At 40.6% G+C, this 24805-nt stretch overlaps 1 pseudogene; it reads right to left on the bottom strand.

Moving 5' to 3' along the window:
• Positions 1–2016: 2016 nt before the first annotated feature.
• Positions 2017–24805, bottom strand: part of LOC118832100 — a 91855-nt pseudogene continuing 69066 nt past the window's right edge.

Genomic DNA, 24805 nt, shown 5'->3' with positions numbered 1-24805 from the left:
TAGGGGAAGGCCAGATCCAGTTGGAAGCCTCGAGGAGAGTTCAAGGGGGCTCCCAGAGACTGTACTCCAGGTTCAAGGGAGTTCCCAGAGACTGTGCCCTCATCAGCAAAGGTCCACTTACATGAGGCCACTGGTTGCCGAAGGTTAGAATGCTACCAAATTGCCCACTTACGATAATCGGTGTCTGGGGGCACTTTACAATTCACTTAAGTTCTTTTCACACATTACCAATGTCTACTGAATGATATGTCAGAGCTGCACAGGATGAGCAGTCATGGACAGGTTGAGATCTTGATCACTGGAGGGAATGTTCACATCAATGAGATCAGATGCATTTGACCTCACAGGTCCCAGTGGAAAGTACTGTCATGTTTTGTGATCCCAGTGGCTCGAACCTGACAAGTTTGTTTTCTCTTCTTCCCTGGTAATGTTAAAGCTCTTATGGATCACTGGGAAGTCTGGGAATTTTATATGTGGACAAATTGTACATGATTAAACAATGAAGACTGATTTTTTTAAAAAGGTCAAAGTGTTCTATAGAAATTGTTTAAAAAATCTAAAGAACAAAAATTTATAAAGTTATGGGACAGTGTATTCAATGCAAAAAAATGTCCCAAATAAACCAGGATCTCTATCAACACTTTTCTCTTACACAACTTCTTATACTGATTATATTTCTGATGTATGATCAGTATCTATTTCATAAAACTGTAAAGTTATTTGAGCCTTGTGGAATCAATATGGTATATTAATATAAAACACTGCAGGCAAATGTGTACCAATTTGTTAGGTCACAAGAGTGATGATTTGTTTCTGTAGTGTGTGGGATGGATTTTACGAATCCAAGAATTAAAAACAGAGGCATCTCAAGGTGAAAGTAGAAAGGAAAATTTATTACGATCCCGTGGGAAAGGGCCACCCAGATACCGAAAGGACTGGGGGTCCTCTCAGTGTCAGAGCACACTGGACACAGAAAATTGGGGTGTTTATATAGGTCCCTAACTGCAATTCCCCTTCCCAACCTCCTTCCTCTCAGCTTGCAGACGTAAGCTTTGAGGGTACAATCTGGACGCGATCAATCTATTCCAGGGACAATGGCAAGGAACAAACAGTATGGTTATTTTTGACAAGCAGGTAACGGACATAACCTTCCCACTATTCTTATCCCATTCTCCTATCAACCTCAAGGTAGTAAATCTGTCTTAATAACAATGACAATGACGATTGAACAAACAGTTCGGTTATTGGTAACAGGCAGGAATTAGTTGTTAGTTACCTCATCTTCACATCTGTGGCTATGACAGATATCCCCAGTACCCTTACACCTTGTCTCCCATCATTCACACCTAACTGGTCTTGCATGTCTACATTGCACCTGGCTTTCCGGCTTTTCATTCATTTTTCTGCTGAGCTGAGGGTCCCTTATCCTGGGGTCAATGCACAGGGGGTGAGCATCCTGTGTCCTATCCTTACTTTCAGAGGATTTTATGGTTGCTGACTTATTCACCTCAACACGTCTTTCTTTCAGGCCTCTCGCCATTAGGTAAATACACAGGATGCGAGCATCCTGTGTCCTGTTCTTAACCTCGGGGGCCTTATGGTCACTAGCTAAGCTTGTGGAGGGGAAAACATCTAAGTAGAGAAATGGCTTTACAGAAAGGAAAATATCTAAGTAGAGAAATGGGACTCACTATCCTACTTATTTCTATTTATTTAATTTGTCCTCTTTTATGAGAGGTCTTCACTCGTCCCACACAGTAGGATTCTAAATGTGATAAGTTAACTAAGGTATGTATCAGGTTCTAGTCAATTCCCAATGGGAACTGTAACATAACATTTGTAATTTAATAATTATTACAGCACCAAAATTAATGAAAAGAGAAACCCAAATTATACCAACTAATGCAACCAGTAAAGAAATATTACAGCTTTTATGAAGTCATTATAAAACATCAGGACTCCTATACATAAAGTAATTGATGTATATATAAATTTAAAATTATATGTGTATTAATTTTACTTCTTAGTTTGACTTTCTAATAAATCTTTAGCTTCATTGATTTTGGCTGCTATATAAGGAGATCCTTCCTTGTCTGGGTGATTTAAAAGCATGATTCTTTGGTGAGCATCCCTAATTTTCCCTTTATTGGCTATAGGGTTCACTCCTAATATTAGTACAGCTTCTCCCTTTGTCACTTTGGGTTCAAACCCACTTCTGTAATAGCCACTACTGAAGGCATATTTTGGTAGATTTCGAATAGCTTGCTTTACTTGAGGCTCCATATGCTTCATTGTTTGCAAAATACATCAGCCTGCAAATCCTGCAGCAGCCATTGTCAGTCCCACAGCTACTACTGTACTGGCCAAGGCTTGGCTGGCACTGCGCTAAGCTGGCAAAGCCGCAGCTCATCCCCGCCCAGAGGCCGAGCATCCGGCCCGGCCCGGTTCGGCCCCAAGCCCTGGCTCCGGAGCCGCTGCCGCCGCCTCAGGTCAGGAACAGCCCAGAGGAAGCAGGCAAGCCTTTCTTAGCTATTTTTTACTGGCATGTTACAGCTCTGGTTAGGCCTCTAGTAAGAGGAATCATTCATTTGGTAATAATCAGTTCAAATGTTTATTTAAGAAAGCTTGAGGAACCAGGCTACTCCAGGATGAATAAAAGAAACAGTTATGGGCTCATAAAGCAAATGAACTGCCACTCTTGACAAGAGAAGAACCGTATTTGTGAGCCAGGATGGCTGTTACCAAACTGGTGTTCACATTTAAAAACCATTCTCTTTTCTAGTCTCCTCCTTAACTTCCATCTTCAAAGAGAGATAAAACCTTCTGAGGATATATGCATAACATTCAGTTGCAAATGAATAGATAGATGTAGTGGGAAATGTATCACATGAGGGGATGATAACAGCATTTAAATAACACTTTAAGGTACCTCACTGGATCTGATGGGATGAGGGTTGGGGAATGTATTACAGTTACACCTGTACTAGTCGGAATTAGCTCCCACTTCCCATTTTGGTAAGAAAAATAATGAAACAAGAAGTAACACTGTATAATGGCATGGGGATAAAGAATTGTGCTTTCAGTCAGGAAGAGCTGGGTTCAAATTTTTCCTCTGCCATATACTCATTGTGTGAGTCTGAGCAAGTCATTGCAGAAAATATTATACTATTTTATATCATTTTTGTAATTTCAATAAGACTCAGGGCCTGAACTACTTAACCAGAAGAAAAGCCTGATCCTAACAGTCTCTTTGTTCTCTGAATAAGCTCAGAGATATCTCTATCTTATTTCAACAAATCCAGATGGAGCATTCCTTGCTCTGTCCATGGCCATTAAGGGTGAAAACCTTGACCCCAGACACTATCTTGAATTATGTGACTTCTCCTTATCTTAATATTTTATGGGCATATACTATGTTGTGGAATGTTAATGGCAAATTAAACACAGAGATCCTGGGGTTGTAATTCCAATTGACACTTTGTCAACTATCTAATTTGTTGTATTTACAATCTATTCCATTAAGGAAAATCCTCTTCTTGTATCATGGTTAAACATACATGGGGGTCATAAAAATGAGGTCATACAGGCTTGCTAGCTCTGCTAAAATAACATATATAAGTTTTCTCATTGCTTTGTTCAGGCAGCCAGAGTTTATACTCTGACTCCTTGTACGTACAAGTAAGCTAGCTCCGCTATGCTTTAAGGGAAAATAATAAACAACATGGATTTTTCTATCACCTAGCTCTGTTGTTTCCTTCAACCAAATTTTCAGGTTTAACATCACTGAACTTCACAATGCCCCCAAGAGCTTTCTAAAAGTTGTTAGTCACCATTGGTACAGGGGGTCTCCTCACTTAAAATTCCCTACACCAAAGAAATCACAGATCTGAGAGAGAGAGAGAGAGAGAGAGGAGATTAAAATGATTCTGAAGTTTTGCCTCATGCCAAACAAATTGGCAAAGATGGGAACAGTTAATGTTGGACAGCTGTGGATAGATAGGTTTGATGATGTCATTTTGATGGAGTTATAGGATTGTCAAATCTCCCTGAATTTTAATTAGGAGTTATGCAAAATGAAGCTATCCATTAGAGCATTAACAAGGGACTGAGTATGCACCCAGGTTATATCCATCAATACATTTGCTCTGGTCCCTTGCTAGAGAGCATATATGATTGGAGGCTTCTGGTTAGCTCACAGTAGCTAGAGTCAGGAAGACCTGAGTTTAGACTTTAACATATGTGTGCGCCCAAGCAAGTCATTCATTCTTTCTGGGCCTAAGGCTCTTTATCTGTGAAATGACAAGGCTGGATTTGATCTTGCACATCACAACCAGTTCTAAAATCCTATGTTCTCTTAGAAACCAGTAAGGGGCTAGGAAAAGGGCTTTGCCAAAAAGGATGGGGAACCTAAACAGTAGCATGTTCCTGGCACATAGTAGGCACTCAATACATGTTTGATGATTAATTGATGACTGTACAAGAAAAGTCATACAACAGAGCATGTCCTATGATCCAGCAATCCCACTATTGGGCATACACTCCCAAGAAACTCAAAGACAAGGTCAGGATCCCCATGCCGAGATCACCCCTCTCTTTTTACTCCTGGTTTCTAGAGCTAAGGCCCAGCAAGCAAGCTGTGCCTTGGGCTTGACATAACAACAGTCTTTTGTGCTCACCCTCTGGATGATCTCAGCCTCAGCAAAATCCGAGAAATTGTTTCACACCAGCACCAATTGGTCCCTGAGTTTGGACAAGCGACTGTAGTACTGCTGTTCCGGTCATGAAGTCCTGCTATAAATCAAACTTGTCCCATTGTTTCTGTTACTCTTCTTCGTCAGGGCTACAGTTCACTGCGTAGCCACTAGTACATGTACTGAGATTTGCCAACACTAAAGTGGGTATCCTACTAGAGGGTGCCCCAGCACATGTTTCTAGTTTCCTCCTGCAACAAAATAAAGTTTAATAAGTGCTTATGACCACTGTTAGCTCTTTGGTTTTATTTTGTTTTTTTTTTTTATTTTTTAGAGTCAACCATGGTTGTGATAACCTATGTGAGCTCTTTGGTATTTTCAGAGTTAATAGCAGTTGCAAAACCTCTTTAACTCTTTGGTCATTCATTTTCAGGGTTGACAACAGAAACAAAGTTCTGGTACATACCAAAATATTTATAGTAGCACGTAACAAAAAACAGGAAACAAAATAAATGCCCATTGTTTGGGGAATAGCTGAAAAAAATAATAGTATATGAAAGTAACGGGAATTATGATGCAGTAAGAAATGACAAATATAAGGAATTAAGAGAAGTATATTTATATTCAAAATAAAAACAAATTTAAAATCAACAAGCACGTGGCAAGTGCCTACAGGATGCCAGGCACTCTGCAATACTCAGGATAAATTGGACATAATCTCGGAGAGATGGCAGTAACATTAAAGGGGCCTGAGAAAAGCTTTTTGCAGAAGGTATAATTTTAGCTGAGACTTGTAGGAAGCCAACAGGCAGAGTGGAGGAGAGATGGAATTCCAGTCATGGAGGTTGTGGGTGAGGTGAATAAACCTGTGTACTGGGAGTTTGGGGAAAACATCTACTCCCCAGGAAAGCAATATCTGAGATCAAAGAAACAAAGCTTTGACAAGATTGTGCAAATAGAGACAGATACCTCTCCCTTCCCACTACCCACCACCTCCCCCCCACCCCTGCCCCAGCCGTCACCATCACTGCCACCAAAGCTGTATTTTATCCTAATTCTTATTGACAACAGGATGTCTAACAGATTCTGTCTTGAAGGAGGCCTTCAATGTCTTAGAAACCTCTTGGCTAAACAGAAATTCTGATAAATCCAATCACAAACAAAATGCATTTTCCACTGGAACAAACTTGATCTTTGGCAACACCTGAGACCTCAAAATTAACATGTTCTCCCTATTTCCATTCTGCCTAAATGCTGCTGATTGGCTATACTCTAAGCAGGCCAGAAACATCATAAAAAAAACCCAAATCTATACCCCAGGAATCTGAATTTACTATCAGTGAGAGAAGATTTCTTAGTATGCTAATAAATTTCCTTACTTTCAAATCTGGCCTCCTATCTTTGAACATCAGACCTTCACTGGTTGGTATGCCTCTCCTAAGCAGTCAATTACCCTCCATGAGCTTTAATTTCTTCATGTGTAAACAGGTTGAGCTAGTTGGCCTCAAAGGTCCTTTCCATCTCTAAATCTTATGATCCTATGGAAGAGAGGAAGAAGATGAAAAATAGAGTAGGAGAGGAGAGAGAGGGAAGGAAACAAAATGTATACTGTGTATAATGATGGAATCCTAATAAAGCTGCCCCCAGCCATGATATTCTCAGGGCCTCAGACTCAATACAGTCACTGCCCCCAGATTCAATTCTCATGTTTAAATAGGTGTGTCCATGCACTCGACCACAACCACATCATCCATCTAGTCCAAGACAGGACCGCAATGCTTAACTATCTATCTTGACCAGACAGGACCACAACAGCTAGCCAATCAGAAAGCAGCACCACCAGGATGTTGTAATGGCAAGCAAAGTGGGACTTTTTGTTTTGTTTTTTTTTTTCTTGCAGCTGCTAGCAGCATTGTTGTTACAGATGTAGAACAGGATGTTTGACCACTGTACCATAGAAGGAGCTTCCACTAAGGTAGGGCCTGCGTGGTAATAGTAAAAAACTGACCTAGAGTAAACTTATGACTTAAAGAGGTTTATTATAATATCATTATCATACATAAGTGCCCCCACTTTCATTTTTTTATGTATGCATTGTGGGTAATCACATGCTCAGTTTCACTGAGGCTGGGGCCTCTCCCCTATGACCTAATACCTTGACAAACCCCTCCTGCCTTTTTAATATTCATAACTTCTGTTGTGTAATCAGCATCAATACACTATAAAATTGCCTGTCTTGTCTTACTAAATTGTCAGATCCTCTTGGAACTCAGTCCATTAGAGGCATCACTCCCAGTAAATGCCTACACTTGGAATGGAGGTGGTCTGAGTCTGAATTCTTTGAGACAACCCCACAACAAACCATGAAACCACAACATATAAAACCCTGTTCTAGGCTTGAAAAACTACATAATTTTTATCGATGCTTAATATACTAAGAATGTAATAAGAGAATTTCCCAGTAGGATAAATATTTTTAATTTGAAAAAAAATACTTGTTGATTGATTAATAACCAGAAGTCTTCTAGGAAAAGGCTGCATGACCTATAAGTCAAGTGTGTTATAGAGGTGATGTTTCTCTCTTACAGTGATTTCTGTAAGCTTTTCAACTATAAAATTTTTTGCTTCTTATTGAATTTCTGCCCCCATTGTGAGACTCTTTCTATTAACACTTATCACTTACGACATTGTTAATATATTAAATATTGATAGACATTATGTAGTTTTTCATGCCCAGAACAGGGTCTTATACATTTTGTTTTCTTCCCTCTCTTCCATCTCAAACCTTATTTCATCCTCCACTTCTCTTCTATAGGACCATAGATTTAGAGATGGAAAGGACCTTTGAGGCCAACTAGCTCAACCTGTTTACACAAGAAGAAAAAATTAAAGCTTATGGAGGGTAAATAACTCATACAAAGTCACAGAGATAGTATCAAAAATGGAATTTGAGTCCACCTTGGTAACTGTCAGCTTCCCCTCAGTCCCTGTAGTGTGAAAAATGATTTCTGATAATCATTATCTTGGAGATTCAGAGCTTCCCCCAGCCCCCTTCTTCCAAAGTCCTGACTTTAAATTCAGTTTTTCTTCAGAAGGATATGTCTGATAATGAGACTGAATTTACTCTCCTTATCCAGTCAAACCCCAACCCAAGCTCAGAGGTAATTTAATCTAAGGTAGGGAGGCCTATTGTGTTCTGCTCAGCCTTGAATGGAGACAAATTCTTCTGTTTAGATAGTCCAAATGCCTAGGCTAGTCTGATAAAAGAGTTATTTCCTATGTTTTGAGGTAAAATAATGATGGGGTTGTTGGGGTATAGGCCCACGCCAAGATCTTTGCCCCTTGACCCAAATGAGAGCCAAAATGGGTCCCATTTGTCTATGGGTCCTGGAAAACCCCACCTTGAACTCTCCTTGAATATCCCCACATAATCTGGCATTTGCCTGAGGCTATAATCCTGGCAACTGACCTTTCATTACCCTGGCCTTTAAACTCAATTTTCTGTTACCCTTTAGCTAGCCCAGCCCTTCACCACCTGTTACCTCTGGATTACCTCAGACTACTTCCCACCCTTGATTCTATCTAAACCCCATTCTCTTTGTCTAGGAGTTTGACCTCCAGTCACCCCAGCCTACTGGCCATTCCCATCAAGATCCTCCCTACACCCCTCTTCCAATCACCCTGGACTACTTGGCCACTCCTAGATCCCTCTCACAGTCTTTCTGTATATAAGATCCAACTTGTTTCCATGGAAGTGCTCAGATTCAATCTGACCAGCGTGCATAAGCAATACAAATGTTTAGGTTCCTTAAGGGACTGGTCAATATGGCAGGTCGTTTATAAACCTTGTCTTTGGCTGAAAGAAAGCTTGAATTGAATTCATTCAGGTAGGACCTGGTGTCACTATTTTGGGGTCCCAATACCCTTAAACTTCAAAAGAGTAACACCAACCCCTGTTGAAATGGTATGTAAACCCCCAAATGAGCTCAGTTCCAACACCGCAGCTCCATGCATGCCACCCACTTTGAGAAAAATAAAATGATGGATACAACCTAATGATGTTTGTCTTTATTAAACCAAACTCTGAGGTTAGCAATAGTCACCTTCTCTTTCTCTGCTCTCTCCCAAATATAGTTCTTCTCCATGGCTGGGAGGGTGCATCAGTAAGGCAATAAACACAACATCAACGATAACTGTGAATATCCCTATGTAGTTCTGTATGGCAAAGTATGAGAGACTCTCCATATAGAAGGTAAAAGAAGCATAACATTTATTCAGACACCAGAGAATCATATTCCATAACCAAATGTTCAGCTCCCACAGCCAGTTAGCCCACTTCATCATAACAGCAAGGAACTTAAAACACCATATCACAGCCTGGAGCATCGCCATCCCAAAACCTCTCTGACCCCTGCTGGGGTCTTCCCCAAAACAAATTCATAGTATAGTTCAGTCAGCCTGTTCAATTCTAACCAACACAAGGGCGGCCATTAGCATCCATAACTGCTCTCTCTCTCTCTCTCTCTCTCTCTCTCTCAGCATTTCCTGCAACATAACTTCCTTTTCCTGTCAGGAAGCTCCTCCTACCACATGTGACTTAGGCTTTCTGTGATGTAAGCAGGTCACATGGCCTATTAATGGGTGGGAAAGATCTTCAAATCTAAATTGCCACTACAGAGGCAAAGCAGGGAGAAAGGGTAGGAGTCTGGGATGGTGCTTTCACAGATGCAGGTTTACGGCTCCAGGTTTCTGGGTTATTCTAACTTTGGTCATTTCCCTCCCTGTCCAATCTTAACCCCTGTGCAAGTTTCCATTGCCACTGAACTCCTTCATGAAGGGAAACATAAGGTGGGCATCAGTGACTTTAGCCATTAGACAATTCTTCCTGCCCCTTCAAGCCTTAGCAACCTAGCCTACCTTTAAATTCCAAATTAAAATTGCTCTTGGGAACCTACCTAATCCCTAATTCAGTGGTTTAATCCTCCCTAGGAGTGTGCCTAGAACATGTTTTATTGTGTTCCTTCTCCCGGTCTTTCATGCTCTCTCTAATAGCCACTCTCTCTAGCCATTCATCATCCTGTCTGAACTCACTCCACTAAAGTGGGACCTATATCTCCACATCTCCAGGATTTATTGATTCCTAGTCCTCCTGCAAAGTTTCTATCTTTGCTTTCACCATTAATACTTTTCCCACCCACCCAGGGTCACACATCTGGGATTCAGCTGGAAGTCTTCCTAGTTGTACTGGGCAGCTTAGAGCCTTCTCTCCTCTCCCCAGGTTTGTATATTCCTTTCTTTCTTTTGTTCAGATGAATATGTAAGGTGATTTAACTAGACTTTGTAGAGAAAAAAATAAGATTTACATCAAAATCATGCAAATAGTTGAATTGTATAAACTTAAACCTGAAATTGGAGTGTGAGACTACTTACCCAACAATTACACAAAATTGACATATTTAAGACCTCTATTTACATTATTATTTCTCACACCCTATTCAAATTCACCTAAATTTTTGAAGAGAAGGTAGTTCCCCACAACCTATCATAGGATTATAGACTTTGGAGGGACTTTCAAGGTCATCTAGTTCCACCCTTTCATTTTATCAATTGGAAATAGACTCAGAGAAGCTAAGCACTTTCCTCAAGGTCATATAGGTACTAAGTGGGAAAGACAAGAGTCTAACTGAAGCTCTCTGACTCCAAATTAAGCTTTTTTTTTTTTTAAACTATTTCACATCCAATTGCCTCCCATTCCAGGTAATCTATTTGCAATTAAATTCTAAGGCTCTTTAAAGAATGGTTTTGCTGCTGGGAGGAGAATGCTCTAGATAGAAGGGAACTGAGAAGGGACCGTTTAAGTGGTATAGAGGACTTTGGAATTTTGGAATTTGGCCCTCAAACACTTGGGGTGAGGAAATTTGGGGAGACAAGTAGAAGATGAAGGAGAAGGGCTAATGTTAAATGAGGAACATTTGAACTAAAGGAGCTGAGGAGAAAAAGAACACTTGGAATTAAGTACTAGATAGGGGCAGCTGGGTGTCACAGTGGATAGAGCACTAGGCCTGTAATCAGGAAGACCTGAGTTCAAATTGATTAGGTTCAGGGTCACCCCAAAATGTTGGGGTGCAAGGTTGTCCTGAAAGAACTCATTCAGGCTATCTCCAAATCAAGTATAGGCATTTATTGGGGGTAACATACAACATAACATAGCAAACAGGCTCCTCTGCCCCTTAAGGGAGATGCAGCTCAAAGGAAACCCCCAACTTAAGGCAGCCCCTGCCAAGGGAGGACAGAGAAGCCAGATTAAGGAGGAATACCAAATAAGAGGAATACCTTCTGATTAAGGAAGTCACCCACTAGCCAGGAGAGACTAGGGATTCATATAGAGTAAAACCTGCCCTGAGTGAGGAGATGAGGCAATCAGGGACAGTAGTTTCAGAGTTTCCTATTCCATAGTTCAACCCAGGGTGGAGGGGTGGAACTCCCCACCCCCAATTTCATTGACCAGCTTACTTGAATCTCATTGTCTCCTAAAGTGGATTTAGGTAGTACTTGAGATAATAAGCTTCTCAGTGATCACTCTGTTTGAATCTCATCAAAATTTGGCCTCTGCTGCTTACTAGCTGTGTGACCCAGGTCAAGTCACTTAACGCTGTTTGCCTCAGTTTCCTCATCTGTAAAATAAGCTGGAGAAAACACTCCAGTATCTTTGCTAAGAAAACCCTGATGTGGATACAAAGGTGCCTGTAAGTAAGGGGGATTTTAGGGTAAGTAAGGTAGATTTTAGTGTGTGCAAAGTGGATTTTTGTTATTATTTCTTAGAGTTCAGTTTCCCAGGATTTATGGCCATAACAGCCTCAGTTTCCCAGGATCTGTGGCCATAACAATCTCTGTTTCCCAGGTATTAGATATGAGTTCCTAGGCTCATGGTTCAAAACATCTCCATCACGCTTGCACAGCACTATACAAGGATAAATAATATAAATGTGTGCTGAAATTGTAAACAGCCACTGCGACTGTGCAGTGTGATATAGGAATGAGGAGATGTAAACTTGTGAGGCTATTGCTGGCAATATGCCTTCTTTGTCTGATGCCCTATAAAACAGGTCGACATTGGTTAGCGAGCTAGGGAATCTTTATGGTTGAATGCATAAGCTGGGATGCTGTGTATGCCTTGACTGGTCCACATCAAGGCTTGAGAGGGGGGAATCTGTGTTTGCCTCAACCGGCCCCCACTGAGGCTTGGGGGGATTTAGGGGAACCCTTTAGGGTTGAATGCACAAGTTGTGCCCTTCTCGACTGGCCCCATTGAGACGTAGGGGTAGTTGCCCCCCCTTCTCACCGGCCCCTGGGAGAAGGGTGATTAGGGAATACTGTAGGAGTTTGTAGTGCTTCCGTTATCAGCAATACTGTGTTAGAGAAAACTAGACTAGAATAAAGTTTATTATTAACCCCTTTGAAGCTGTCTCTCCTGTCTAATCAGATCAAGAGTGAACCTGTGAGAGGTTGGAGTCCAAGCCTCAGGTGCCTCCTGTGTATTATCTGTCTGTGTATTATCAGGTGCCCTAAGGGTTGAGTTGCCCTTTCCCTGGTTTATTCTCTAACCTGAAAATGCCCTAAAGTCTCTTGATACAAAGGTGCCCTAAGGGTTGAGTTGCTCTTTCCCTGGTGCCCTAAAGTCTCCTCCCCTTATCTTGAAATACCACAACACTTCCCCTTATCCTGGACCATGGAATTCCTTGTCTCCCCCCATCTTGGGTCATAAAAATTCTCTTTATAGTCTCTCTAAACCTGTCCTTATAAAAACAAGCCTCTGTCCCTCTGTAAATTGCCAGTCCTTCTTCCAGGCTTGCCCACTGCTTTTGCCTCAATAAAGCTCCCATTGGCTATGGAGAAGGTCTAAGTGAATTCTTTCACATTTGAACCAGCTCTCTCCCAACTGTAACCCCAAGTGGGATCATGAAGAGTAGTCAAGAGGTTTGGGGTTGAGGGGTGCTCAACACCCCAAAGTACTGACACGCCAGGTCCTGCCGAAAGAATTCGACTCAAGCCTTCTCAGCCAAGGGGAAAGAAAAGTTTATTAAGGGTTTGCCATAATGGGTTGTCTTAAGAAATCCCACCCTTTGTGACTCCTGTTTTCATAAGCGGGTCAGATTCAATCTGCTGAGCCAGATTGAATCTGAGCACCTACATGGAGGCAAGATGGAGATTATATACACAAAGATTGTGGGAGGGATTGAGGGGTGGTCTGGGGTGACTAGAGGAGGGGTTTAGGGAGGGACTTGAGGAGGAGTCTAAAGAGGAGCTTGAAGGGACTGAGATGAGGTCAGACTCCAGGGTGGAAAATAGCTGAAGGCTACATGGAGGGCTAGGGTAACAGAGCTAGGGTATAGATATTTTTGATCAGGATTAAGGGTGGGAAACAGCTGGACACTAGAGGGCTAGGCTAGGCAGAGACTTGGGCCCAATGATAATGCAAGGCGCATGGCCTTGGGAGAAGGCCAGATCCAGTTGGAAGACTCGAGGAGAGTTCAAGGGGGCTTCCAGAGACTGTACCCCAGGTTCAAAGGGGTTCCCAGAGACTGCACCCTCATCACTAGGACACAGCTGAAATGACTGAACAACAGTTCATGTATATCTTATTTTCTGGCTCTATTTACTTCCCTTTGCATCTGCTTGCCTAAGTCTTTGATGAGGAACTCTTAACTTGACCAAGTGCCCCATTGCTTGTTGAACAACTCTAATGGATTATTGAGATAGCTAGGTGGAACAGTGGATAGAGTGCCAGACCTAGAATCAGGAAAATATGAATCCAAATTTGGCCTGAGTTCAAATCTGCCCAAACTGGCACACTGAATAGCTATGTTTGCCTCAGTTTCCTCAACTATAAAATGAACTGGAGAAGGAAATGGCAAATCACTCCAGTATCTTTGCCAAGAAAACCCTAAATGGGGTTGACAGGGTATAGGCCCTGGAAACCCTCCCCACCCCCCAACTTTCCCTGAACTCCACTTGAATTTTCTTACTTGATCAAGTCTCTGGCATTCACCCGAGGCATCTACCCCTCCCAGTCAACTGGCCTTTCATTGTAGCCTATGCCCAATCTTCCAATCCTCTGTTACCCCTAACCTAGCCCAACCATCCATTGTCTGTTACCTCTGGATCCCCCTGGCTACTTCCCATCCTTTATCCTATCTAGACCCCATTCTCCCATGACCACATTGTCCAGGTCCCTGGTGTTGGACCCTTCTCTGTTACTTCCTAGTCACCCCAGACTACTTGGCCACTCCTTCCCACAGTCTTTCTGTATATATAAGATCCATCTTGCCTCCATTAAGGTGCTCAGATTCCTTAAGAGTCTAGCCAATGATTCAGATTCAGTCTAGCCAATATTGCCGATTTTTTAGAATCACACCTACCCTCTATCAGTGTTCTAGTAAACCTTGTCTTTGGCTGAAAGAAGGCTTGGGTTGAATTCATTCAGGCAGAACCTGTGTGTAACTATTTGGGGCTCTCAGCACTCCTAAACCTAGATAGGGTCACAAAGAGTCAGATACAACCATTTTTTGTTCTTCATTGTCAAAGAGGACCAAATCCCACTGCTGCTTGCAAGGAGAAGATGACCCTACAGCCAGGGCTGTGTGCAAGGTTGTGACTACAGTTCCCAGTGTAGCCATATCTGCTGCTTCGTCATTTGCCTGTCACCATAGGACTTTGAGATTGCTAAAATGGTATGGATTATGTCTTTTGATTCATGTGTAAATTGGATTTAAGTGAGGCAGAGTTGCATGAAGTCGTTGGCCTCACTTTCTTTTCTAGAGTCATCACAGTCCAGTGGCAGGATAGACTCAAGATGGTTGGTGATGGCTGGAGATGCAGTGGATGACCTTGGCATCTTTGATGTCTAACCAAGTTCCAAGTGCTCCAAAGCTCTTGTTTCAGCTGCTTTCATGGCAGTTAGATCAAATTGTTCTCGTCCACCCATTCCACCAGGGGAAGACTTCTCATGCTTGGGCTAGACACCCTGCTAACTGATAATCATTTCAGATCATTTGAACCTCAGTAAGGGCCAGAGCCTGAACTAAGAAATCAGAAGAAGCCCCTCAGCCTAACAAATATTTTCTTCTCTGGGTAAACTCACAGAACGCCTCTTCCTGTGTCAACAAGGCCAGATGGAGCTGACTAAAAGCATTTTTCCTCTGTTTATTGACGTTAAGGATAAGACCCTTAACTTGAGACACTATCTTGAATAATGGGACTTTTTTTTAATCTTAATATTTTATGGACATATACTATGCTATGGCATGTTAATGGTAAAGAAAACACAGATGTCCTGAGTCGTAATTTCAATCGACACTTTGTCAACTCTCTTATCTTATATTGTTTTTACCACCTATTCAATTAAGAAAATTCCTTTCTCAAACCATGGAGATCAGAAATTTGAGTGACACAGCCACCCTGAATTGCTATGGTTCTAAAATGTATTTAAGCCTTCTCATTCCTTTTGTGAGGCAGTCAGATTTTATCTGACTCCATAAATGTATGTATTCTGCTAACTTTAAGGGAATAAATAATATAAATATATATCACCTAGCCTGTTTGCCTCTTCTAACCAAACTTTCAGGTCAACATAACTCACCAAAGGGATTGAGACCCCTCAGTTACCATCAACCTGGATTAGCCCATCTGCCAAAACAGTTTACTGGGGTGTTGCCACTGGGCATGCCACAACTTCTTGGAGCCACAAGTGAGAGTTAGGTGGGTCAGTTGGACACCAAAGATGGAAGGCAGCCCTGAAGGGCCCAGTAGCCCTCACACCAGAGGTACCAGTCTTCCCTGAACACACCCTACACCCCCAGACACAACTGATGAACACCTGGACAACAAAAAACAACAAAAAGCATAGGTTCAGGCCTCAGAAAAAACCTGAACAATCTGGAGATTCTGACAAGGCTTCTCATAGGCAAAATTGTGTCATAATGACAGAGAAATCAGTCTTTTACATATTGCAATCTTGTACATTCCTCTTGGGCCATAAAAATTAAAGAGGAGATAGATCCATTATCCCATATGTCCTTCAATGTCATAAAAGTTGAACAAATTTAGTTAAATATAATCATAATTTCCCCTAAGGAAACAAACTTTGTCAAACAAACTCTATAAGAAACTAAATCAGGTTACGAATTAAACTACATTTAGAGGTTTCACAAATAGGCTGATTGAGGTAAAAGATTTACAAGTCACCAAGGAGTCAGGGACAGTTCAAAGTCTTCCTCTGAATTCTTATCTAAGGAATGTTTAAGACTCCAAGTAAACTCTCATATCCTATGGGTCAGGTTTTGGTCAAATGAGGTTAATATTAAGACAGACTTAGTTAAGCAAAATTTGCAGGAGGAATGACACTGAGTCCCAAAAAATAAAAGGAAATAAAAAATTTCCATAAGATAAAAATAGATAAAATTTTCATAAGATAAAAATAAATAGATTTTAAAAAATCTTTTTCACTTCTATTTTTTTGGTCCAGACTGTGATTTCATAGGCATGGAAACTCTGAATGGGTAAATTCCCCTATTCCTATGGAGATCTGTTAGCTGTTTTGTAGTTTTTAGTCAGAGGATTTCCTGGAGTACTGACAAGGTTAAGTGACTTCTTCAGGGTCATGGAGCCAGTATCTCAAAGGCAGAACTGGAACCCAGTTCTTCCTGACTACTGCCACCTCTCATTGTCTTGTGGGCATTTATATTATACTTTAATTTTAATATAATGTTATATATTAACTTTAATGTTTAAAGTGCTTTATATGTATTTTTTCATCTGATCCCCTAACAATTCTGTTAGGGTAAGTACTATAGATATTTCAATATTCATTTCATAGATGAGGAAACTTTAGAACAGAAAGGAAAAGAGATTTGCCCACGGTGACATAATTAGTAAGTATAAAAGTTGGGATTCAAGCCCTAGCCCTCCTGATTCCAAGTCTATCACTCTGTCTTCTTTACCAAATTGCCTCTCATGCAAACTTAATCTCAACCAGTCTTAAGATTGTTAAAGGAGCTGGAATATTTAGCCTGGAGAAGAGAAGAGGGGTTTTGTGGGGAATTGTTTTGTTTTATTTTGGTAGGCGGGAGGAAGCTGGAGTCATTCACTGTACTAATCTTTACACATTTAAAATACTGCCCCAGTGGCAGGGGGATTAGACCAGAGGTGGGGGGCTTTGAGGCCGCATGTGGCCCTCTAGATCCTCAAGAGTGGCTCTTTGACTGAATCCAAACTTCACAGAATAAATCTTAAGAAAAGGATTAGTTCTGTAAAACTTGGACTCTGTCAAAAGGCCACAACCAAGGACCTAGAAGGCCACAAGCAGCCTCCAGGCCAAAGGTTCCCCACCCCTGGATTAGACCTATTCTGCCTGAAGGCAGGAACAATTGGTAGAATTTACAGTTGGTTAGTCAAACAACAAGCATTTATTAAGCCCCTACAATGTGCTAGGCACTATGCTAAGGTGCTAGGATACAAAGAAAGGCAAAACAGTCTCTAATCTCAAGGAGTTCACAATCTAATGAGAGTGACAACATGAAAAAAGCCATGTACAAACAAGATGCATATAGAATAAACTGGAGATAACATTCAGAAGACATTAACATTAATTAAAGACCCTAAAACATAGTATTGTTTCATTCCATTAACATGCCACAATTTGTTCTTGTGCTTTAAGAAAGGAGGAAACAGATAATTTCAAAGAGACATGGAAAGATGTGTATGAATTGATACAGAATGAAATAAGGACCAGGAGAACAATGTATAAACTCTAACATCAGTATTATAAAAATGAAGAGTTCTGAACACATGTAATAGACTAATGAAGAATGAAATGAACAAAGCCAGGAGAAAAATGTATACAATTACAACCACATAAAAACAAACAACCTGAAGGCTATAAAAACTTTGATCAAAGCAATGAGCAAAGGAACCATGTTGATCAAAGCATCCATGGTTCCAGGACTATTGATGAAGTGTATCTGCCTTCTGACAGAAGTGATAGATACAGGGGGGCAAAATGAAACTTTTTGTTTTTTAACACAGCCAATGAGTTTGTTTTGCTTGACAATGCATTTTGTTACAAGAAATTTCTTTTTCTTTTTTTTTTCCAGTGGGGTGGATATTGGGAAGGAGAGAAAATAGATTTCTGTTCATCAAAAATAAAATTTAATTTAAAAAAAAGTGGTTGTATAGAAACAAATTTTAAAATGAGGAAACTCAGTCTGAAAAGTTAAGTGATTTAAGCGAAAACATTGCCTAAATATTATAATTATTCAAAAGCGGAACAGGTTGCTTCCATCACTGGAGGCCATGAGGCAAATAATGAACGACATTTTGTCAATTACATCATACATTAGATTCTCGTTCAGACATATGCTGTTTTAGATGACTTTTGAGGTCACTTACAACTCTAAGAGTCTGTGATTCTCCTTGAGAAGGAGGAATTGAATCAGATCTTTAGTGATCAGGAAGGTACCATTCTCAAATCATAGCAGAACAGCTTCCACACTCCTATGCATAGGAAGAGCCTTGATTAGGGCTTAGCTTAGAATGAGATCTCACTTAGGTTACCAGAATTTACAGAATAGGTTTGTCCAGAAACGGAGTGTACATTTGTGAAAATATTCTCCCCAGGAGATGCTGTACTTCTAATACTCACATGTGCCACATCATAACAAGGCTCCTGGAGGTCTTCAGCAAACACACATTCTATTCATACTGATTTTAGCTCATTACCCCGGTGGGACTTAGTGGAATGACTAACCAATAAACACAGGGTATCAAACATTTTAATTCTCAAGATAAGGATTAAAACAAGAATAGAAAGTCTAGCAGTCCCCAGACAACTTTGCCAAGGTCTTGCTGGGTGTTATATTGCTATTGCATTGGGCCTGGCTTAATGATGGCTAGAATGAATCAATGAAAATGCCACAAAGGCCAATTCTCTTCACAGACTTCAAAGGGCCCCACCCTGTGGAATGGATAATTCTTTTTTTTCTAGGCAGCCTTGCCAGAGCTTGGGATTGTAATGATTTACAAAACTAGTGACAGGTCTGGGAGCAGATTCAATTGTCAGGAACAAAGATGCCAACAATTTCACAACAAAGAGCTGCCTAATCATTGGGATTAGCCAATATGGCAACAAAATGGCTTATTCTCCCCAGAGTAGATTGAGAGGCCTTCCCTCGCAATCTTGATTTTTATCATATGTGTGCTGACTGAGCTTTCCAGAGAGGGAGAACATTGTTTTTGACTCACTATCAATACCAAGCCTTTTCTGAGTTGTTTTTCTTTCTACTTTAATAGAGATGGATTTACACCAAGTCATTACAACTCACAAGTGGTACAGTAGAACTGTAGATTCAGAGCTCAAAGGGACTTTAGAGACCATTAAATATAACTCCCTCATTTTTACAGATGAAGAAACTGAGGTCAGTGAGGTGAAGAGACTCACCTAAAGTCTGTCTTGAGTAAATTCAATCAAGATAAACTGAGGTACAGACTCTGAGCAAGATCAGTTTAACTGTTAACAAAGCGGGTCACACAGGCAACCTCACCAAAGCCAGTGACCTCCAGAGAAGGAGGGGACCCTCTTTATTAACACACAACAAAGGAGTCTTGGTAAGCACGGAGAAAAGGTGACACGGTATATCACTGCATAATCGTCATAGATTTTATACCAATTTTTTTTTTGGCAAAAAAGTAGGGTGTGACCTTTAAAAAAATTTGTGCCAGTATTACTTAAAAATCATTTATTACTATACTGTCTTTGGTGCAAGATTAGGATGCACGGAATACTAATGAATATACATTAAAACTGAATACTGACAACGCACCTGTGCTGAGAATTTTAGGTTTGTGGTTTGCGATGCTCGAGAGATAGACGCATATCCATACACCACTAGTGAATACATTACTGCCCTGTTTACCTCTTAAGTGGTATGACACAGAATTATACCATGCAACTGTTAGGCAATGAAAGGTTAAAATCCAATTTTTGGAGTGAAAAAACAGGGTGCAACATTTACGTGGCAGTGACCACTATTCAGTGAAATAAAGTAGATTGTAGGGTTGGGGCAGGAACATTACAATTGGCTATACTGAGAAAGGCAGTCTGGCATTCAGGTGAGACTAATCACACCCCTCTCTAACAATTAAGGAAAGTTCATTGTTTTGTGGGACCCGTTTGTATCTTTGTGTATCATTTGTGTCTTTGCTAGGGGATTACAACTAACAGACTTTCTGTCTCCTTGGAAGAGATTAAAAACTCCCTTAACTACACAAAGATCAGAAAAGACAGACAACATATCTTTTAAGGATGGTAATTTTGTGGAGCTAAACAAACAGATATCCATGAGGTATCCTGGAGGATACCATGTGAGGGGCAACCTTTCTTTTAAACTGTCTTTAAGCTAACTCAACTGGATTCCTGAGCTCAACTCAAGCCAAGTGGATGCAGATCTAATTATGAAATTAATACAGCATAAAATCAGTTACGTTGTAGAGTTAATACAATAGAAATCAATAAAGAAGAAATTATAATATTAATTTTTATATTTTCAAGTCATACAGGTGCTAAGTATCAAAGGTAGAATATGAACCCACCACAGGACCTGATACCTTCCCCTCTCTTCCCAGAGATCATCATTGTCATCATCATCATCACCGTCATATTTATATAGCGCTTTAAAGTTTGAAAAATGTTTCATACATGTTATCATTTGATCCTCACGACAACTTTGTGAGGTAGATACTGTAATTATTCTGATTTTATAGATGAAGAACCTGAAACTGAGAGTAACTAAGTGACTTGTACAGGGTCACAAAGGTAGTAAGTAAGGCAGGGTTTTAATCCCAGTCTTTCTGACTCTAGCCCTCTATCCATTAGGCCACACTCCATCTTAAAATAGAAAATAGGCTTCCTCCAGGCATGGCTTGTTTTTTGTCTTTGAATTCCTCAACATCTACTTTAGAGCCTGCCACATTAATAGAGCCTTAAGAAATGAATTGATGATCCTTGTGACTGATGACACATTTGAGAGATGGGCTGGCAGGACTTAGGGATGTATCCCCAGTAAATATAAGTTTCCTAAAGTCAATGACTAAGACCATTGTATGTAAGGAGGATTTTGTTATTCTTTTTAGAGTTAAGTTTCTCAGGATCCATGACTATGGCAATGTCTCCTTTCCAGGTGTTTTTAGATAATAACTCCCAGAATAGCCCCAAGGATTCTAGATAGTAATTCCTAGAACCAGTGATAGGCAGTGCTACTGAGGCTGCACCATGAGATATAGGGGTGACATAATTGATACTTCCTACACTTGCGCAGAATGACAATATTGCTAAAGTTGACCTGTGAGCTTAATGTTGCCAAGATGCCTTCTTTGTCTGTTGCCCTGTAAAGCAAGTGGGCACTGATCAGTGAATGGAGAAACCATGGGTAATGCATCGAGGAATGCATGTATCTGCCTCAAGTGGCTCCCACGGAGGCTTGAGGGGATTTAGGGGAATGCACAAGCTGTGCCTGTCTTGATTGACCCCTTCAAGACTAGGGGTAATTGCCCCACCCCCTTGTTGCTGGCCCCTGCAAGAAGGGTGATTAGGGAAAGCTGTAGGAGCTGGCTCTCCCATTATGGGCAACCCTTTGAGAAGACTGGACTAGAAGAAAGCTGATTATTAAGCCCTCTGAAAGTGTCTGCCTGTCTGACCAGGTCAAGAGTGAACCTGTTAGAGGCTGGATTCTGAAAACTCCAGTGCCTCCTGTATGTTATCTGTGAAACAATCATTTTCTTCCTTGTGTCTCTAGCACAGTGCTTGGCACATCATAGAGGTTAAATGATGTATGTTGAATTGAGTTTCTGAATTGAGTGTAGTCTCTCTGGGCCTGAATTTCGTCATCTGTAAAATGAAGGGAGTGGGCTGGCTGCTGTCTCATTCCTTCCCACTCAGAATTCTCTATTTCTATTTCTATAATAGTATAGACTCCTCAACAGAAGTATAAATTTAAATTCTGGGTGCTGAAGCCAAAATTTCTGCAAGAACTCAATTCTCTTTTGTTAAGTATAAAATAACACAGCCCAATGTATCTAGGAAGGAGTCTTTAATTCCATGAGTTCAAGGACTGCCTGAGTAATGTTTAAGCCTAAGGATCTCACTCACTAAAAATTTATGGGGCATAGCCTTAGCTGGGCCCTCACGGCTATTCAGTCATTCTACTCTCCTCTCCTCTTATGACTCACTATCTCACTTCCCACAGTGGCTGTTCCAAATCCTTTCTTCTTTCCCAAAGTTTCTAATCTCTACACTTAACAACTGATAACTTCATCTCATTCTTTACTGGGGAGGCTGAGATAGCCCTCTTATTTCCCATTTCTCAAAATCATCACCTTTTCTTTCCTCCTTCCCTGGTCACAGAAGAAAAGATATCACTATTCTTTGCTTTGGGAAAACCCATTATTCACATTTTCTTACTATAGCAGAGGGAGTGCTGGATGGAGTCAGGAAGAAGTGAGTCTGAATCCCATCCCAGACAAGGACTAGCTGGGTCATCTTAGGCAAGTCATTTAACCTTACTCAAACTCGGTCTCTTCATCTGTACAAAGGGGATAATAATAGAACCTACATCACAAGAGTTGTGTGAGGATCAAATGATATAACATATTTAAAGTGGTTTGCAAACCTTAAAATGTGATTTAAATGTGAACTATTGTTCTCTCCAGGACTCTTTTCTAACAATCATTCCTCTTCTCTCTTACACGTTCAATCTCTTCCTTTCTACTGATTTATTTGGTGACCAATGTGCCATGGTATCCTTAAAGTAAAACAGCCTTGCCTTGACCCTCCTAGCCTTTCCAAATATTGTCCCGTCTCTCTCCACTTTCTTAAGAACCAAACTTCTAGGAAAAAAAATGCTGTCTATACCCAATGCCTACAAAGGTTCACCACTCATTCTCTTGTTATCCCCTTGTAATTTAGGGTTTAAAGTTTCTTGAAGCACATTTTGGGCAAACGTTAAGGAATGTTGACCCATTCTTGATATAGAATCATCCCAGGCCAGCAACTACCCATGTGCTCGTGTGGATTGTTACATGACAAAGCATGTCACCACATGTCAATGAATGTCTTTCACATAATGTAGCATGTTTGTGTTCTGTTGTGTGACTAGACTGTCCATCACATGATGAACTGTCTATAACATGACAAAACATGTCACATGACCACAGTATGTCATCTACCATGTGACATGGCATGCTGCATGGTGTTTTTCCCATGACACAGTGTGTTTGCCAAACAACATAGTGTTCTTGGCATATGGTTGTATGTCCAAAATGTGATGAAGTATGTCCATCATATAACAGAATATGCCATTGTGTGAAATAGTATACCTCCCACATGATGTGACATGCTTGCTGTGTGATGGAGTGTGTTGTAAGGTGTGTCTGATACATGACATGTTTATCAATGATATAGTATATTTGACATGTGGCCTGTGTCAATCACATGACAGAGCACATCACTTGGTATAATGTGTCAATCACATGACATGGCATTTGTCACATGATGTAGCATGTTATATAGTGTGTCTGCTACATGACATGTTTATCAATGATACAGTATATTTGACATATGGCCTGTGTCAATCACATGACAGGCACATCATCACATGGTATAATGTGACAATCACATGACATGGCATTTTGTAATATGATGTAGCCTGTTATATAGAATGTCTTGCTACATGCCATGTTTGTCACTGACGCTGTGTTTGTCATATGACTTGGTATGTCCATCACATTACAGAGCATATAATTACATGATATAGTACACCCATCACATGATACAGCAGTCTTGCTGCATGACATGGCATAACATTAATCTGCTCTTTTTTATTGATGTATGTGTTCAGGAATAGAAATTGTCCCCTAAGTGCTGCTTTGGCTCCATCCCACAAATTCCAATATATTGTCTTTTTGTTGTCACACTCTTTCATGAGATTATTGATTGTTTCTATGATTGTAGTCTGAAAAGGATACATTTACTATTTCTGCTTTTCTGTATTTAGTTGTGAGGTTTAATGTCCTTATACAAAGTCAATTTTTATGTAAGTGCCATGGACAGCTAGAAAAAAGGTATATTCCCTTTTATTCCCATTCAGTTTTCTCCAGAGGTCTATTATATCTAACTTTTCCAAGATTTTGTTCATCTCCTCAACTTCTTTCTTATTTATTTTATGGTTAGATTTATCTAGGTCTGAAAGGGGAAAGTTGAGGTCCCCCATTAGTATAGTTTTACTATTTCCTCTTGTTATTCATTTAACTTTTCCTTTAAGAATTTAGTTGCCATGCTATTTGGTGCATTTTGGTTTTATTATTGTTCAGTTGTTTTTGTCTAGTCGTTTTTCAGTCATGTCTGATTCTCTGCTACCCCATCTGTTGTTTTCTTGGCAAAGATACTGGAGTGGTTTGCCATTTCCTTCTTCAGCTCATTTTACAGAGGAGGAAACTGAGGCAAACAGGGTTAAGTGACTTGCACATGGTCATATAACTAGTAAGTGTCTGAGGACAGATTTGAACTAAGGAAGATGAATCTACCCCACTCCAGGCCTGGTACTGTATGTGATGGGGTTCTTGGGTACCTGAGCTTAGTCTCCAATTCCAAAATTACATTTCTCCCTAGTCTCAAAACACTATCCTTGGCAGTTTCTCTCAAGCCCAAGGACACTATGCCTAGCAATTACTCATGAGTGGGCCCCAGCCAAATACTTATCTCTCTCCTTGGTCCAGTAACAAGCTGCGACTGTAAGAATTCTACTGGATTATCTATACCACCTCCCTAACTCATTATATACATTCTGGACTCCTCATTATGTATGCCTTAGGCTTTAGACATATGTATACTACCTACATATATCTTGTCAAACAAGACATTGATGAGTGGCAGACTGGGCATTCCTCAGTCATCCCTGACCACTAGTTGACCTAGTGATGTTGCAGGCCTAAAACCATACATCCCAGTGGCCCACCCTTGGGCTTTTCCTGGTGAACTCTGTGTAAAATGTCTGCGCAATTGATAC

This window comes from Trichosurus vulpecula, chromosome 9, assembly GCF_011100635.1.
Source record: "Trichosurus vulpecula isolate mTriVul1 chromosome 9, mTriVul1.pri, whole genome shotgun sequence".
In the NCBI taxonomy this organism is placed as follows: domain Eukaryota; kingdom Metazoa; phylum Chordata; class Mammalia; order Diprotodontia; family Phalangeridae; genus Trichosurus; species Trichosurus vulpecula.
The sequence above is the reverse complement of the archived record's forward strand: the minus strand, read 5'-3'. Positions and strand labels throughout refer to the sequence as shown.